Raw genomic sequence first — 18,379 nt, forward strand, 5'->3', positions numbered from 1 at the left:
ATTACAGGAGAAAAACTATTAAAAATTCCAACATATGGAGGCTGAACAACACGCTGCTGAATAACCAACAAATCACAGAAGAAATCAAAAAAGAAATCAAAATTTGCATAGAAACGAACGAAAATGAAAACACAACAACCCAAAACCTGTGGGACACGGTAAAAGCAGTCCTAAGGGGAAAGTTCATAGCAATACAGGCACACCTCAAGAAACAAGAAAAAAGTCAAATAAATAACCTAACTCTACACCTAAAGCAACTAGAAAAGGAAGAAATGAAGAACCCCAGGGTTAGTAGAAGGAAAGAAATCTTAAAAATTAGAGTGAAATAAATGCAAAAGAAACAAAAGAGACCATAGCAAAAATCAACAAAACCAAAAGCTGGTTCTTTGAAAGGATAAATAAAATTGACAGACCATTAGCCAGACTCATCAAGAAACAAAGGGAGAAAAATCAAATCAACAAAATTAGAAACGAAAAAGGAGAGATCACAACAGACAACACAGAAATACAAAGGATCATAAGAGACTACTATCAACAATTATATGCCAATAAAATGGACAACGTGGAAGAAATGGACAAATTCTTAGAAAAGTACAACTTTCCAAAACTGGACCAGGAAGAAATAGAAAATCTTAACAGACCCATCACAAGCACGGAAATTGAAACTGTAATCAAAAATCTTCCAGCAAACAAAAGCCCAGGTCCAGACGGCTTCACAGCTGAATTCTACCAAAAATTTAGAGAAGAGCTGACACCTATCCTGCTCAAACTCTTCCAAAAAATTGCAGAGGAAGGTAAACTTCCAAACTCATTCTATGAGGCCACCATCACCCTAATACCAAAACCTGACAAAGATCCCACAAAAAAAGAAAACTACAGGCCAATATCACTGATGAACATAGATGCAAAAATCCTTAACAAAATTCTAGCAATCAGAATCCAACAACACATTAAAAAGATCATACACCATGATCAAGTGGGCTTTATCCCAGGGATGCAAGGATTCTTCAATATCTGCAAATCAATCAATGTAATACACCACATTAACAAGTTGAAAAATAAAAACCATATGATTATCTCAATAGATGCAGAGAAAGCCTTTGACAAAATTCAACATCCATTTATGATAAAAACTCTCCAGAAAGCAGGAATAGAAGGAACATACCTCAACATAATAAAAGCTATATATGACAAACCCACAGCAAACATTATCCTCAATGGTGAAAACTTGAAAGCATTTCCTCTAAAGTCAGGAACAAGACAAGGGTGCCCACTTTCACCATTACTATTCAACATAGTTTTGGAAGTTTTGGCCACAGCAATCAGAGCAGAAAAAGAAATAAAAGGAATCCAAATTAGAAAAGAAGAAGTAAAACTCTCACTATTTACAGATGACATGATCCTCTACATAGAAAACCCTAAAGATTCCACCAGAAAATTACTAGAAATAATCAATGACTATAGTAAAGTTGCAGGATATAAAATCAACACACAGAAATCCCTTGCATTCCTATACACTAATAATGAGAAAACAGAGAGAGAAATTAAGGAAACAATTCCATTCACCATTGCAACGGAAAGAATAAAATACTTAGGAATATATCTACCTAAAGAAACTAAAGACCTATATATAGAAAACTATAAAACACTGGTGAAAGAAATCAAAGAGGACACTAATAGATGGAGAAATATACCATGTTCATGGATTGGAAGAATCAATATAGTGAAAATGAGTATACTACCCAAAGCAATTTATAGATTCAATGCAATCCCTATCAAGCTACCAACAGTATTCTTCACAGAGCTAGAACAAATGATTTCACAATTTGTATGGAAAAACAAAAAACCTCGAATAGCCAAAGCGATCTTGAGAAAGAAGAATGGAACTGGAGGAATCAAGCTACCTGACTTCAGGCTCTACTACAAAGCCACGGTTATCAAGACAGTATGGTACTGGCACAAAGACAGAAATATAGATCAATGGAATAAAATAGAAAGCCCAGAGATAAATCCACGCACATATGGACACCTTATCTTTGACAAAGGAGGCAAGAATATACAATGGATTAAAGACAATCTCTTTAACAAGTGGTGCTGGGAAATCTGGTCAACCACTTGTAAAAGAATGAAACTAGACCACTTTCTAACACCATACACAAAAATAAATTCAAAATGGATTAAAGATCTAAACGTATGACCAGAAATTATAAAACTCCTAGAGGAGAACATAGGCAAAACACTCTCTGACATACATCACAGCAGGATCCTCTATGACCCACCTCCCAGAATATTGGAAATAAAAGCAAAAATAAACAAATGGGACCTAATTAACCTTAAAAGCTTCTGCACATCAAAGGAAACTATTAGCAAGGTGAAAAGACAGCCTTCAGAATGGGAGAAAATAATAGCAAATGAAGCAACTGACAAACAACTAATCTCAAAAATATACAAGCAACTCCCACAGCTCAACTCCAGAAAAATAAATGACCCAATCAAAAAATGGGCCAAAGAACTAAATAGACATTTCTCCAAAGAAGACATACAGATGGCTAACAAACACATGAAAAGATGCTCAACATCACTCATTATCAGAGAAATGCAAATCAAAACCACTATGAGGTACCATTTCACACCAGTCAGAATGGCTGCGATCCAAAAGTCTACAAATAATAAATGCTGGAGAGGGTGTGGAGAAAAGGGAACCCTCTCACACTGTTGGTGGGAATGCAAACTAGTACAGCCACTATGGAGAACAGTGTGGAGATTCCTTAAAAAACTGGAAATAGAACTGCCTTATGATCTAGCAATCCCACTGCTGGGCATACACACTGAGGAAACCAGAAGGAAAGAGACACGTGTACCCCAATGTTCATCGCAGCACTGTTTATAATAGCCAGCACATGGAAGCAACCTAGATGTCCATCAGCAGATGAATGGATAAAGAAAGCTGTGGTACATATACACAATGGAGTATTACTCAGCCATTAAAAAGAATACATTTGAATCAGTTCTAATGAGGTGGATGAAACTGAGCCTATTATACAGAGTGAAGTAAGCCAGAAGGAAAAACATAAATACAGTATACTAACGCATATATATGGAATTTAGAAAGATGGTAACAATAACCCGGTGTAAGAGACAGCAAAAGAGACACTGATGTATAGAACAGTCTTATGGACTCTGTGGGAGAGGGAGAGGGTGGGAAGATTTGGGAGAGTGACACTGAAACATGTAGAATATCATGTAAGAAACGAGTTGCCAGTGCAGGTTTGATGCGCGATACTGGATGCTTGGGGCTGGTGCACTGGGACGACCCAGAGGGATGGTGTGGGGAGGGAGGAGGGAGGAGGGTTCAGGATGGGGAACACATGTATGCCTGTGGCGGATTCATTTTGATATTTGGCAAAACTAATACAATTATGTAAAGTTTAAAAATAAAATTTAAAAGGAAAAAAAAAAACAAACAAAAGAAATCTACACCATGACCCATTATGATCAAGCATCAGAAAACTAAAGATAAAAACAAATAATCTTGAAAGTAATGAGAGAGAAATGCCACTTTTCCAAAGAGGAAAAACAATTTCAAAGACAGTGGATCCTTCTCAGAAATCATGGAGGCCAGAATGAAGTAGCACATTTTTCAGGAGCTGAAAGAAAATAACTGTGCATTCTCCATCCTGTGAAGTTATCTTTCAGGAAAGGAAATTAAGACATTCTTAGATAAAGGAAAACTAAGAGAATTTATCACCAGCAGACCTACCCCCACAAGAATGGCTCTTTAAAGTTCTTGAAACAGAAAGGAAACGATAAAAGAAGGAATCTTGGAACATCTGGAGGGAAAAAAGAACAATGGAAAGAGTAAAACATATGAGTGAATGTAATAGACTTTCTTTTTCTTAAGTTTTCTGAATTACATTTGTCAATCCAAGCAAAAAGCATAACATTGTCTGATGTGGATTTCCATGTTTGTAGAGGAAATAACTGAGAACATTATAAATAATGGCTGGGGTGAGGATAACAAAGAGCCTTAAAGGGAGATAAGATTTCCACACTTCACTCAAACTGGTAAAATGTTGGCACCAGTAGATCCTCGTGGTGATCTGTACTTTGATTGTGCTGGTGGTTACAGAAATCAAAGCATGTGATATAATGTAATAGAGTTATACACATACATTGTATGGATGTCAATTTCCTGGTTTTAATATTGTGTTACAGTTATGCAAGATGCAACCATGGGGGGATTAGGCGAAGGGTACATGGGAACTCCGTCACATCATTGCAATTTCCTGTAAATCGGTAATTATTTCAAAATAAAAAGTTTAGAGACAGAGAATGAGAAGAGGGTTATGATTCTTGTTTTTTTCTGGTGTAGTTCGACTTTAGGATGTGTAGAAAACCTCCAAGTGGTTATAAGATGTGTGAATTAGGTTCTGGCTGGATAGAGTACTCCACTGATTGAACTGAGGCGTCTGTGGGTCAGCCTGCGACAAGATGATTCTGTGTCTGAAACACATGCTGGTTTCCTGTGCCTTTCAAGGGAATCAATATATTGACTTTCATTTACCTAGCCATATGTGGTCAGGACACAGTTTATCTAGTCTCTATGCATCAAAAGACACTGCATTGAGGGGGCTAATTGAGAGGTCACAAAACCAGTTTTCCTAGGAAGGAACAGGGCACAAAATAGAATGTCTCTTTCTTTGGAATTTCCTTCTCTTCCTTCTGGCCTTCACCTTCTGCTTACATGGTTTGGTTTGTCCTGGTAATGTACACACCACAGGCATCAGGCCTCTGTAAGTCCTCTCGGTGCTACTTCCAAATTCTCTTTCAAAATTTCCAGCTCTTTTCTTTATCTATTGCCATTTACCTTGTCTAGGTACCCTCAAGGCCCACGTGAATTGCTTCAATATTCTCTTCTTGGTCTCTGCCCGTGGAGTTCCTCACGCTGGCAGTCTCCTTCTTCTGTCTTGCACCCTTCAAATGTGTGCTCCATCCATCAGTCCGAGTGACATTCTAATAATATACAGCAGCTCACGTGACATCCTCACCCAGCACCTCTGATAGCTCCCCTTGCATTTGGAATAAAATCTGCACTTGTTACCGGGGCCTTCAATATCCTGTGTGACCTGGCCCCTGCCAGTTTCTCTACCCTCATCTCAGTGATTCTTGTGGCCTTAGGGACATTGGCTGCTTTTCTGCCGCTTCCCCAGCCACACTGTTTCCCACCTGAAGCTTCACCCCACTCCTTGGAACCGGCCTCTTGCTGCTCTTTGTGCATCTGGTTCTTGCTTATCCTTATGTTACGATTGCAATGCCCCATGTCCAAGGGGCCTTCTTTAACTCCCATCTCAAGCAGCTCCCACGTCATTGACTGACTCCCCATTACATCAGACTGTTAATTTTCTCCATAGCATATATGCTTTCCAATGACTCTAGTTGCTTTCTTGGTTATTGTTGATCATTCTGCTAGAAATTAAGCTGTATGAGGGCAGAACTTAGCATTCCTATTCACTGTGGTAGCCTCAACTCAGTAAATATTCACTGACCTCCTACACTATTGTGAGAATGTAAATTGCTGCAGTCTCTATGGAGAACAGTGTAGAGTTTCCTTGGAAAACTAGAGTTACTGTGTGATCTTGCAATCCCACTCCTGGGCATACATCTGGAGGAAACTAATTTGAAAACATACACGCATCCCAGCATTCGTGGCAACACTATTCACGATAACCAAGATACAAAAACAACCTAGATGTCCACAGGCAGATAAAGAAGATGTGGTGTTTATGTGCGTATACACACAGTGGAATATTACTCAGCCATAAAAAGAATGAAATCATGCCATTTGCAGCAACATGAAACAAACTAGAAATTGTCTGCATCCTTGGAGTTTATAGAGCCTTTTGAATTGTGTGCCTCCTGTAACAGATGAGAAGCAGCAAGCTCCCTCAGGGTCACCCTGCTGGCAGCAGGCAGGCTCTGGATTTCAGACCCAGGAGCCTGCAATCCAAATGGGACAGTTCAGCTTCTCAGCACACCAGCCTCTGGCAGAGCGCTTTGGAGCAAGTGTCACCATTTTTGCCTGTACCTGGGTAGCTCTCACTGTTTAGCCAGAGGCAGGGATTGCTGCCATTCTGTACCGGCTCTGCCACCTGAACTTCAAGAAGCAAAGGAGGGACTTCTCTGGTGGTCCGGCAGCTTATACTCTGCATTCCCAATGCGGGGGCTCAGGGCTGATCCTTGGTCAGAGAACTAGATCCCACATGCTGCAATTAAGATTTCCCGTGCCATCACTAAAGCTTCAGCGTGCTTTGACTAAGACCCAGTGCTGCCAAATAAATAAATGATTTTTAAAAGCTTACTATTAAAACAAAAGAAGCAATGCAGACAGGACAGTTCAAGGCGACGGAAGGGAAACAGGTGCAGGAATGCAGATGGAGACTAAATAAACGGAAGCATCTTTTAACAGAGCTGGCACCCTGGAGGTGTCAACTTGTCAAACTCCAGCATGTTCCACTCCAGAGAGCGACCGGGCAGGGCCTGGTCCCCGTTTCCTGGAGAGTCTTTGGGCCTCTGTGGCCCCTCTGGGTGCTGTGTGCTGTGAAACCCGGCTGCCCCCTTGCTGGACTGTATTTTTCCTGCACCGGCCTCTGTTTCCTCGGTCATTTTGAAAAGGTTGAGATAATGATGAAAGAATTTCAAAGGCTGCTCTTGGTAGTCACTCTTCTCTTGTTTCAAAAGAATCGTGGTGTTCAAGTGACTAACAATCTCAGTTTCCCCAAAGCATCCATCGGAGTGAGAATGTTACCATAGAAATTCCACTTTCATCTACCTTTAATCATGTGGCAAATTACCGTATTAACCACCAGGGAATCTTGTCTTATTACTGAATTAAGCCATCTCTTTCTTTTCTTATTATTAAAACCACATGGGTTTTAACTTCTGTGTGGTTGTAGATTCTTTCCCCCTTCTTTGGGTGTCTGCAGAATAATAGCCGCATGAAAGAATTTCTGTTATTTTGTGTTGACGAGTAAGGGTTAGCAACATTAAATACAAGGGGTGGGAGAGAACCTTGGTGGAATCTGTCTGGACAGGCTCACTCTGGCCAGTGATGTAACGGCCACTTGGGTGGTATGGAACTCTGAGATGTGTACCCGTCACTTACTGCTTTCTCTCACCCAAACATCTGGAAGACCAAATCCTGTCATTAGACAGCCCACATGTTAGAAAAACAAAAGGACAGAAATAAAAAAAAAAGAAAGAAAACCCAGTGCCCTCCAAATGGCTGGAGAAAGCCTCATTATTGCTGGTAGGAAATTAGACATGTAAGGTTATACTTCAAAGCAACTATTTTTATTACAAGAGGCTCAATGTTTTGATTTATTGGGCTTCAGAGCAAGATTGCAACAAATATTTCCACCTCAAAGAAAAGACGAATCAGGCCTCTGAGCAGTCTACTAAGTGGACTGAGCAGCCTAGAAGTAGCTGAAAAATCAAGTTTGTTGCAACAGGAGTTGGAATGATGAAAATTGTATGCATCTGCTCAAAGTCCCTGGAAAAGGGGCCGCTTCAGTACACATGCCTCAAAGAAATGATGTAATCGTGTGGGAATTTTCTTCTCATCAAAGGTCAGTAAGAAAATTTTTTAAAATGAAAGAGCTGAAATTGTTAGAAAGTCTGTGTTACCTTTCTTAAAAGGTCAGCCCTAAGCAGGGCCTGAGTATAAGCCTACATTTCAGTCTGAGGCACCATTCAAGAGGGATGCTAAGAATGTAGGGTGGGTTCTGAGGAATCTATAAAGATAATTACAGAATGAAATGGAGGGTCTGGAGACAAAGTTGAAAGAATTTAGAATATTCAGACATGTTGGGGGGAAAAAAAAACACAAGAGGGTTTAAGCTGACTCATTGGAAAAGACCCTGATGCTGGGAAAGATTGAGGGCAAGTGGAGAAGGGAGTGACAGAGCATGAGATGGTTGGATGGCATTACTGACTCGATGGACATGAATTTGAGCAAGCTCCAGGAGACAGTGATGGACAGAGAAGCCTGGCAAGCAGAAGTCCATGGGATCGAAAAGAGTTGGAGACCACTTAGCGACTGAACAAGAGCATTAGGTTATCCTCGAGAGTTAGATTATTAACCATTTCAGGGAGAAGAAGCATTTGGTTGCATTAAACAGTGACTCATCTTGACCCATCTCCATCTAGACATGAACTGTTTTTCTCTAATATGGCCCATTCTGATTAGAGTAAGTCAGAGGGAGGTTTCTGGGAGAATGTGCATTATTGAATTGGGAAATTGATTTTCTCAGACAGGTTGTAGAGTTGTCTTCTCTGCAGTTCTCTGAATAAAGAAGAACTTATCCTCCCAGGGTTAACTCCACAGAAGTTAGCGGGAAGAGCAGAGGCTGTGATGTGAGGCTCGGAGCTTGGGGTGTCTTCTCAGCTCTGCTGCTAATGAGCTCTGTGACTTTGGCCAAATCACTTCTTTGGGCCCCAGTTTCTCATCTATACAGCGAGATTGGACAAGGTCATTGAAAAGAACTCATGCAGTGTATTTTGATTTAAAATGGAAAGCAGAATAACCCCAGGGGAGCAATAAGGTCTTTCTTATTTTTTTCTTATGACTCTACTGCTCAGGAGGGAAGTTTGAGTATATGTGTGTAGGGATGTGTGTGCGTGCGTGTGTGTGTGTGTGTTGGAGGGAGGGTAAGGAGACTCTACACGCAGCATTGTTGTTGGTCAGCCACTAAGTCTTGCCCTACTCTTTGAGACCCCATGGACTGCAGCACATCAGGCTTCCCTGTCCTTTACTGTCTCCCAGAGCTTGCTCAAACTCATGTCCATTGAGTTGGTGATGCCATCCAACCATCTCACCCTCTGTCGCCCCCTTCTCCTCCTGCTCTCAATCTTTCCTGGCATCAGAGTCTTTTCCAGTGAGTCGGCTCTAAGAATGTTCATATGTAATTTGAAATTATATAAATGACTTTAGTCTTTAAATGCCATGCAAAGGAATTCTAAAGGTGAATGTTTTGTAAATTGAATAATTACTGCCACATGCATGTGTTTTGTAAGCACGCATTATCCCTTGCCGGGGGCTTGCTGCAGTGCTGAATGCCGTGCTGAGCTTCAGAAATGAGTGCCTGAATTCACAGCTAGAATCACGCAGCATCGAGTGTCTCCACAGTTTAAACTAAGATCAGAGATAAGGAAGCTTCCACAAAATGAGCCTGAAATGCTGCAGAGCTCTGCTAGGCTTTTTGCACCCCGGAAGACAGGTAAATCTTGCCCAGGTAAATTTTAAAAATTTTCAAAAAGATGCTTTACTGAGCATTAAATTTTTGAAGTTAGGAAGCCCTCAATAAATTTCAATTGAGCGGTTGGACAGGATAGGGAAAAAAATCTCTCTGAACTAGAAACTTGGACTTAACAGAACATCCCAGTCTCGAAAACTTTGTGTTGCTGGCCCACCCTCTTCTGTTACTGAGGGAAGCCGGACAGTGACTAGGAGAGAGTTCTGGAAACCACTGGACTGATGGCCAGGCAAGCAGCTCATATTGACCAAGCAGGCCCAGGTCATGGAGAAGCTTCTAGAGACGTGGTCCTGGTGAGCGGGGAGAGAAGAGGAAAGCCAGGGAGTGCTATTGTGCCCTCCAGTGCCCACCTCCCCAAACTCAGCAACTGACAGTCACTGGGGCTTCCAGTTCTGGACTTCAAAGCATTTGGAAAATGTTCATAAACATGTTCAGGATCCCATGGTGTTAGTAAAACATTTTTATAAGATTATAAAATAAAGAAAACTGGCACAGGTTTTGTTTGAACAAGTGTGCCGGCCATTCCTTCTCCTAACGTGAGAGACTCTTAAACAAGTCTTAGTAATTGCTCTGTGGGAATTTGGCCTCTTAATTTTTGAAAACACAGTAAAATCCAAGCAAATCTCTAAACCCTGTAGATGAGAGACCCTAAACCTCAGACAAACGGGGAGAGAGTTTTGGATGAAAGATGGCTCTGCTCAGGCTATGGTGTGAGAAACAGAATTAAAAAGGAGATAATGGGAGTCTTGCTTTGATCCTTGGTTATACCGGAACATGAGACTTTGCGAGGGTTTCTTCATCCAAAGAGCCCCTACTGCTTCTCTAGAAAGTCAGTAGACTTAATCATTCATAAACTAGTTGTTTCCACAAAAGTGAGGCATAAAACATCCTGGTTGAGGGGAATTCATACTATTTGCCACTTTTAAAAACACATTTTATTTGAGTTTTGGCGCTGCTCCCTCTCTGTTGCTGTGTGGGCTTCTCTCTAGTTGCGGTGAGTGGGGGCTGCTCTCTAGCTGTGGTACGAAGCTGCTCATTGCGGTAGCCTCCTTTGTTGCAGAGCTCTGCCTCTAGGGTGCATGGGCTTCAGTAGTATCAGCACTTGGGCTCAACAGTTGCAGCTCCTGGGCTCCAGAGTACAGGCTCAGTAGTTGAGACACAAAAACTTAGTTGCTCTGCAGCCTATGGGTCTTCCCAGATCAGGGATTGAACCCACGTCTCCTGCATTTGCAGGTGGATATTTTTTTTTAACCTCTGAGCTACCAGGGAAACCCTAATTGTCACTTTTAACAGCTAAAAACTTAAGGGAAAGACAGGGTGAAAACACAATTACTTTTTTTGTGACAAAATACAATACAAATTATACATAATTTCCACCTCCTGGCCTTTAGGGAATTTTCTAAAGTCCCAGAAATCTCTGCCCTGCATCTATTGGGATTTAAGCATGGATGGGGGACGACAGGATGGAATTATTACTTTAGGAGGCTGAGGCCGGAGACCCTCATCTTCCTGGCTTTTGTTTACTGGTTTCAAAGACATGCCTCCCAATGGGTGTGTGTGTGGTCAGTCGTGTCCAACTCTTTGTGACCCAATGGACTGTAACCCACCAGGCTCCTCTGTCCATGGGGTTCTCCAGGCAAAAATATTGGAGAGGGTTGCCATTTCCTCCTCCAGGAGATCTTCTCACCTCAGGGATCGAACCTGGGTCTCTTGCATTGGGGTGGATTCATTACCACTGAGTCACCTGGGAAGCCCTTAAAGGGAGTATCAGCTGAAGTAAATAGTCTTAAAATGAGCAACTGAAGCTCCTCTCAGGGAAGTTGGAAGGATTGTGTTCTTTCTTCTAGGAAAAGAGAACAATGGGAGGAGATTTATTTAAGCAGTCAGTATGGCTCTCTGATAAGAGACAGCCATAGAGTTGGGTCCCTATGTTTCTAGTTAGTGACCAGGCACAAGGACGGGCAGCAAGATCAAAGTTTCTTTAGGGTAAAATTGCTGACATTCCTGAAATAGCCCCAGATTCCTCACATCCCAGTAAACCAGAATCAAGTTCACTGGCCTGTGAAGAGGACCCATTACAGCCTTCAGTTCTTTTGTTACCTTGACTTTTAGCTCATTGTCCTGTCTGACCTCCTCTTAAACTGAAGAGTAATGACTGCTGATCTGACCATTGTCCTCTGCAACCAAAGATGGCAGGGGTCAAGATCTGTGGCTACAGAGAATCTAATTCTCAAGAAAGTCTAAATGAAGGTTCCATTTGTGTGGTTAAACATTTAGACACATAAGGACAGCCCCTATGTAAAAGTAATCTCAAAGAAAAATCAAAGGAAGTGAGACTCATAATTGTTCCATTAAGGTTTTCAGGGGTTCCAGGGATGATAACACACATACAAACTTTAAAAACCAAGAACCTTTTCAGGGTCCTGGGTATAGTATGTGCTGACTAGCAATAGTACCATTTGCCCTGCTGGGGCCTCATACCAGTGCCCAGGGTCTTTCGGTATGCTACCTTCCTATCTTCACTGTTGCTACCTGTTTCTGAGGCGTCAGAGTGGGTCAGGTTCCATGTTGCAATGAAGAGACTAATTTTCCTTTCCACTCGAGGACTAATGGCCTAAAACAGCATGGTTGCTGCCCAGAGTCTCACAAAGTCCTTTAGTCGCTGTTCTAACCCACTCCCCTGGGAGCTTAGTTAACACCAGCCTAGAGAGCTGTCTCTCGTGCTCTGTCAGGAATGAGAGCTTTGAAAAACAAAAACAAATGTACAACCTCTCAACTTTCTTTCCCACATTTAGCCCCTAAAACAAAATTTTCCATGCCTCTCCATCCAAGATACATACATGCTAGAAATAACAATAATCATTATTAATATTATTGAATGTTAATAATAGATGGGACTTCCCTGGTGGCTCAGATAGTAAAGAACCTGCCTGCAATGCAGGAGACTCATATTCAATCCCTGGGTTGGGAAGATCCCCTAGAGAAGGAATTGGCAACCCACTCCAGTGTTCTTGCCTGGAGAAGTCCATGGACAGAGGAGTTTGGCCGGCTACAGTCCATGGGGTTGCAAAGAGTCGGACACAACTTGGAGACTAACATTTTCACTTTTTTTCACTTTTAATAATGGATATCCCAGCCTTTCAGTTCTGAATATTGATTGGCCATTTTGGAGCACAAATGGAATTCTGTGCTTATCATCTTACGGTAGTGAAAACCAAGACAGGAAGTGATTTTATCTGTGGTCATGTGACAGCTAAGTGTAGGCTGGGCTCAGATACCAAGATCTTGAGGTCATCACGACACAAGCTCCCATAAACTGCTGATTCAGTGTTCATTCAGTTGAGGGAGGCAATCATCAGTCCATTCTAGTGTTTGAAAAAAGCAAATAATAAACGCCATCTGAATTGTAATACTGGTGGCCCTCCATAGACTGTGTTAGAGGAGAAACACCACAAGGTTTGCAGACAGTATTTCTTCCTAGTAATTTTATGGTTTCCAGTGAAGAGTTTTTAGCAGGAGAGGCTGTCATGGAACACTGGAAGACTTCTCAAAAGGTATTTCAGGGTTGTGCCTGGGAAGGTTAATGAAAGTATGTGTCAAAAGGATTCTGCTGTGTGCAGTGAGGGGGTATGCAATCCATCAAATCAAAGCATAATCAAAGGCATAATAGGAGGAAATATAATTATAACTTATACTTACTCTTAGAGTCCAGACCTCACGCTTACAACCTCCCACTTCAAACTCAGATGAAAACGAAAGCAAATCTGCTGTATTTCAGACAAAAGAGCATTGGATTTATGAGTGAGAAAGTTGATGAGGGGAGTGGGTCTATGGGGAAGATTTAATTGTAGCACTGAAAAGAGTCCACCGAGTAAACCACTCCAAGCATTATAGAATCCAGACCCAGCCCTGTTAACATAACGGTCCCACCAATTTCCAGAAACATAATAACCCATCAGGCTAGAGAAGTTTGTTCTATTCACTAAAGGCTCTACTTCGTATTGATTCCAGTTCAATAACATTCCCACATATCTGGAAATAGACAACACATTCATTCTCTCTCCTTTAATAAACACTATGCTCTTAAGAGAGTAAACCTCCAGGGGCTGAACCTCAGGCAGCTACTTTTAGCCCAGATCATCTTTCTGTTCCAGTAGATGCTAGGGCTGCAAGGGGTATGATCTTTCACAGCCCCAAGAGCCAGATACAAAAAAATTAGTCTCAGAAACAAGCCTCAGGGACAAGGGAAGGCTGTGGGTAGTAAGACGGGGGAATGTGCCTCACTGACATTATAGGTCAGGGTCACTCGGAGGACAGGCCTGCTGTGCTCCACCCAGGCCTGTCATAACTCACGCTGCCATGGTGCCTTCTGGACCCAGCATACTTCCTCTACTAGCCCAGTAGGTCCCAGGCCTTCCATCTCAGGAAAGGTCAAGGTGGTTTTTATACCATAAGACCCATATCCTGTGTCGTGTGATGGTAAAAGGGCCACTACTGTGTCCCCGGAGTATCTGGGGTGGAGAATTGTCTCCTGTGAACTCTGAGATCCGGGAACCCTGGGATCTGGGGCAGAAAAAGCAAAGAAGTGCCCCGGACCCACTAGCTGCTATTCTGCCCTTACCGCTAGGCGTCCGGAACACAGGCCTTTGGCCCAGCTGTCTGTGAGTGAGCAGGCGGACAGGCAACCATATTTTCATGGAGTGTCTGTGGAGGTCATGGTCATGTAGTAGAGGCAGAGGCAGCCTCTGGCTAGTACTGTCCACTCCACCCCGGCCTAGAAGGAAAAGCTACTGACCCCATGGTCCCTTCCGGCGGCCTCCAACTAAGACTGGCTGTAATCCCCATGGCTTCCCCATCAGTGATTTTTCCTTCATTGCCTAGTAGAGATTGGCACCATGACTTTTCCAGAAATAACTAAGCAGACCTTAGAGAGGCCGTGATTACTAAGAGAGTTTTAAAAGAAAGTTTTTGAAGTCAATCTCCACTCCCTGCCCAGAACCCCCACCCTTACCCACTCCAATACACACACACACACACACACCAACAACCCACTCACAGAATTTACCAGTTAATAAAGGTAGGGAAAACCTTCCTGAAGCTGAGCCTATTTGGGAAGATTGTCACCTATATTCCTTATATCCAAGCTTTTCTCTTTGCCAAAAATTGCTTGAAGTGAAGTAAAAGTCACTTAGTCATGTCCAACTCTTTGTGACCCCATGGACTGTAGCCCACCAGGCTCCTCTGTCCATGGGGATTCTCCAGGCAAGAATACTGGAGTGGGGAGACATTTCCTTCTTCAGGGGAACTTCCCGACCTAGGGATTGAACTGGGTATCCTGCATTGTAGGCAGATTCTTTACCATCTGAGCTACCAGGAAAGCCCAAGAGTTGCTTGATGAATTTTAAATATGCATCAGGATAGCATCTCAGAACTTTGAAGGGACCAGATTATTTGAACAGGGGTTAAGGAAAGAAAAAAAAAGGAAAGAGAAGGATCAAACAGGGAGCTCAGGAAATCCCTGATCCATGCAGTCAGAGCGGGCTGGGCTGCAATTTTCTCCTCAAAAGTATGCAATACTAATTGCCTCCACCCAGAGTAATGTTCTAAGCAGCAAATTAAGAAGCTTAAAAAGAAACAACCCTCAGTCACTATGGATTAGTGGATGAGCAGCTTGGTAGTGGAAGATCCTGATTGATGTATACAAGGCTGAATGTGAGAGCTGGAGGCAGAGCCCATGCTGCCTCTGAAATGATGAGCAGCCCCTAAGTCAGAACTGGAAAGGAGCAGCTTGGGGGTTTTCTGGAAGCTTCACTAAGGAGATTTATGTAAGCAGACGTTTTTCTAGACAGCCCAGTTAGCCACTCAGAGAGCACCAGGGGCTGTTCCTAAAGATGTTGTCTTTCAGCGGATTTAGGTCAACTGCACTTAGATGGAAAATTTGGGTTTTTGCCATTGATCTTAAAGGAGTTGAACAAGTTCTCATAAAATCATTCTTCATCCAAATGTGGTGCAGTAGAATAGGGACAGAGAAATCCTGCAAGGCCTAGCTGCCTGGGTGAATGTCTTTGTACCTTTGGATCTTCCTTTCCTGGTGCTTCCCTGTTCCACAGTTTTCAATAAATGTGGTCCTAATTATAAAGGCTAACACTTAATTGAAAGCTCATTTTCTGGTAGATTCTGTTTGGGCCTCACATTTACTTTTTTTTTTAAGTGCTCCATGTAGTAAGTACTATGGTTATACCCATTTTACAGATGGGAAAACAAAGGTATGGAGATGTTGTGTAACCCATCCAAGGTCTCATAGCTACTAAAAGAGACAGGGAAGAGATTCAACCAGAGCTTGAGGTCTTGACCATAATGTGTGTTTTTATATTTATATTTGGGAACTTCTAGCATTCTCATCTGGTCCTGTGGAATCAAGTTGTTTTCTCCACGAGCACACATCTGCATCTACATGAACTATGTCTCTGGTACTTCCCTGGGCCTTTCTGAGCCTTCATGCTCAGGGTTCTGTCTGCTGCCCAGAGTGAACTGAAATTTGCCCACCTGAAGCCAGTATCTGGGGGAATGACTGCTTTCCATCTGGAGGGGCTCTGGGTGACCCCCACTCCCCCCAACACACACAGCATCCACTGTTCGTTCTGGCCTCTCAGTAACAAGGAAGGGGGCACTAAGGCAGGGGAGGCTTCTAGGGCACTGGCGGTATTCTCTTTAGATGGTCATTACAAGGGAGTTTTCACTTGTAAACATTATAGTCATGTTTTTCATACTTTATTATGTCAGTTCTATGTCAGTAAAAAAGCTTATTAAAGAATGAAAGGGGGCAGTGAGCCAGAACATCAAAGTCAGCACAAGTCAGAGGCATGAGGAGGGTGAAGTGCTCCCTGAGTCCCGCAGAGTGGAGGTACCAGTAACCCCACTGATCACTGTTTCCTGGCAGCAGGCAGAGTGGAAAAAGTTAAGTGGGGGGAGTGAAACAGGAAGGGGTGGAGAGTGAGTGTGGATCATTCTTTGGAGATATTAGCCTGAAAATGGCGCTCATCGGAGGGGCAAGAAGGAGCCCAGAAAGATTTTGCTTTAAATGGAAATCACTCGAGCCTCTTGAGATCTAACAGGAAGCATCCAGGGAGAGGAACTGATTTTATATAATGGGAAGATACCTGGTTTTATATAACTGGTGGATAAGGTGTGGTGCCTAAGACTGTGACAGGAAATGGAGTTCGGACACAGGCTATTGGCTTTATATATGAGGAGGGCATTTCTGACCTCCAGTCCCACCGACTATTCAGGCCACTCATCTGATCTGTGCATGTGACACCCCATGTTGCGGCGTCTCTGTTTACACATACGATTTTTATTTTTCAATGAAATCCTGTTGCGTACCATGACTACAAGGCCTGGTATCCCCACTGATTACTTAGGCTTTGTATGCTGTAGGTGCTCAATAAGTGTGCTATGGTAATAGATGGTGGCAATGGTGCAAGAAGGAAGAATAAAAAGAGAGTACATTGATTTGTTAGGACCTGATATGAAGCTTAAAGCAAGATAAAGAGAATTCCCTTTGGATAGACTGACATTTTTTTTTTAATTTAAATTTATGTATTTTAATTGGAAGCTAATTACTTTACAATATTGTATTGGTTTTGGTTCGATGCAGGATACAAGATGCTTGGGGCTGGTGTACTGGGATGACCCAGAGGGATGATATGGGGAGGGAGGTGGGAGGGGGGGTTCAGGATTGGGAACACGTGTACACCCGTGACATTTGTTTTTATTTGTGTAGTGCTTGCATCTGAAAAATGGGACAAAAGGGCAGTGACCACATGGGCCACCCCAAGTTATGCAATCAGGAGATGTAATGCGCTGCTCTGATCCCTTTTCAGGACTATGACATCACCCTTTCTTAGTCTTCAAAGTGCTTTCACAATTCAGAGGAAACAAGTTCAGAGAACTTAAGCAACCTGTCCAAGGTCACACAGCTATGGACAGGAGCGTGCCAAGTATCCAGTTCTCTTTCCCCAGCAGCTCCTAACCCATCTGCCTGCACTGACCATGTGTTCCAGATGGACTGCATATGCTGCGGTGTGAACGTGCCAATCGGGAAATCTGAAATGTGTGTTTGATCAACGAAGGCAAAGACTCGGTCCTTGGTGAAAACCCACTTTTCCCTTTGACTTGTCTCTCCAGACATACTTGTATTATGATGACAATTAGTAATTACACGGAGTCTTTCAACCTCAAAGCCCTCAAACTCCTTTTAGATTAGTGCCTTCTGTTTGGCTCCGTGAGTCACTCTGCAGGCTCCGGCATCATAGAGATGGGCTAGCTGTGGGACCTCCGCTGTTGGAGTGTGGGTAGAAAGTCCAAAAGAGAGAGAAAACCTGTCGGCGAAATCTTTATGCCGTGCATGTCTGGGTTTATTGTCACAGACGTTTCGATCACAACATTTCAAGCAACAGTGCTCTGTACAGTTTGATTACAGATTGCAGTTAATTTTCTCCTCGCCTTTTCTTTATGTCAGTGATATCACAATTAAGTGAAAAATGAAAAGGGCCTGTTTTGTACTTTCTCTGGGTCTGAATCTCACAGCATCTTTCTGTGTCAACCTTTTCTTTCCTACTAATGTGGCTTTTTTTTTTTTTTTTTTTTCCATTTGAAATCTAGTGGGGATGATTCATGGAGAAGGCACAGCAGCCCCAGACACCATGGCACTTTCTGCAGCAGGTGCTGTGATGCTCTGCCCAGCAGTCCCCAACCTTTTTGGAACCAGGGACCAGTTCTGTGGAAGACAGTTTTTCCATGGATGGGGTACAGGGGATGGTTCAAATGCATTACATTTATTGTGCACTTTATTTCTGTGATTATTACATCAGCTCCACCTCCCGTCAGCAGGCATTAGACCTGGAGGTTGGGGACCCTTGCTCTACTCCATGTCCCTTCCCTCTGCTCTCCTCTGCGTTCACTGCAACCCACATCAAGCACCTACACCCTCTGCTTTTCTCGGCTTCCTCCTGCCTGAGTGCTCTCTGTGGCACCAAGGATACATCTTGGCGCTCACAGAGCTACGT

The sequence above is a fragment of the Bos javanicus genome, chromosome 20 (genome assembly GCF_032452875.1).
Source record: "Bos javanicus breed banteng chromosome 20, ARS-OSU_banteng_1.0, whole genome shotgun sequence".
NCBI lineage: Eukaryota > Metazoa > Chordata > Mammalia > Artiodactyla > Bovidae > Bos > Bos javanicus.